At 36.4% G+C, this 1355-nt stretch overlaps 1 non-coding gene across 1 annotated transcript; it reads right to left on the reverse strand.

Annotated features, from left to right (window-relative positions):
* Window positions 1-1035: 1035 nt before the first annotated feature.
* On the reverse strand, window positions 1036-1143 carry LOC112780757 (small nucleolar RNA R71). Its single transcript, XR_003191573.1, has one exon. It is a non-coding gene; the product is annotated as a small nucleolar RNA R71 (small nucleolar RNA).
* Between the last annotated feature and the right edge of the window lie 212 nt (window positions 1144-1355).

Here is a 1355-nt window from a genome sequence, read left to right on the forward strand (position 1 = left end):
AATATCTTTTCAAAATATCTTCTCTAACCTCCTAACTTCTTATCTTTTCAAAATTTGTTTCAACTAACTAACTAACTTTTTGTTTGTTTCTTAACTTTTTCAAAACTACCTAACTAACTCTCTCTCTCTAATTTTCGAAAATATCTCCCCTCTTTTTCAAAAATTTCTTTTTAATTAACTAATTATTTTTATTTTTATTTTTATTTCAAAAAAATTTTCGAAAAATACTAACAAATTTTCAAAAACCAATTTTCAAAAATCACCAACTCCTTTTCAAAATAATTTTCGAAAATTATACCTCCCCCATCCTATTCTATTTATTCATTCATATCCTAACATCTCATCTCACATCTCTTCCATTCGTACAGTTGTGTTTCGTCCTTTACATCACATTCTTTATCTCCCCCTCTTTTCTTCCACTCACACAGGGATCCCTATACGGTGGTATAAAGGATCTCTATTATTATTATTATCATTTTTCTGTCCATTCTTCCTTGTCATATGAGCAGGAGCAAGGATAAGAACATTCTTGTGGAAGCAAATCCAGAACCTGAAAGGACTCTGAAGAGAAAATTAAGAGAAGCTAAAATACAACAATCCAGAGATAACCTTTCAGAAATTTTCGAACAGGCAGAGGAGATGGCAGCCGAAAATAATAATAATGAAAAGAGGATGCTTGGTGACTTTACTGCACCTAATTCCAATTTACATGGAAGAAGCATCTCCATTCCTGCCATTGGAGCAAACAACTTTGAGCTGAAACCTCAATTAGTTTCTCTGATGCAGCAGAACTGCAAGTTTCATGGACTTCCATCTGAAGATCCTTTTCAGTTCTTAACTGAATTCTTGCAGATATGTGATACTGTTAAGACTAATGGAGTAGATCCTGAAGTCTACAGGCTCATGCTTTTCCCTTTTGCTGTAAGAGACAGAGCTAGATTATGGTTGGATTCTCAACCCAAAGACAGCCTGAACTCTTGGGATAAGCTGGTCATGGCTTTCTTAGCCAAGTACTTTCCTCCTCAAAAGCTGAGCAAGCTTAGAGCTGATGTTCAAACCTTCAGACAGAAAGAAGGTGAATCCCTCTATGAAGCTTGGGAAAGATACAAACAGTTGACCAAAAAGTGTCCTTCTGACATGCTTTCAGAATGGACCATCCTGGATATATTCTATGATGGTTTATCTGAGCTATCAAAGATGTCACTGGACACTTCTGCAGGTGGATCCACTCACCTAAAGAAAACGCCTGCAGAAGCTCAAGAACTCATTGACATGGTCGCTAATAACCAGTTCATGTACACTTCTGAAAGGAATCCTGTGAGTAATGGGACGCCTATGAAGAAGGGAGTTCTTGA

The sequence above is a fragment of the Arachis hypogaea genome, chromosome 19, assembly GCF_003086295.3.
Source record: "Arachis hypogaea cultivar Tifrunner chromosome 19, arahy.Tifrunner.gnm2.J5K5, whole genome shotgun sequence".
Taxonomy (NCBI): Eukaryota; Viridiplantae; Streptophyta; class Magnoliopsida; order Fabales; family Fabaceae; genus Arachis; species Arachis hypogaea.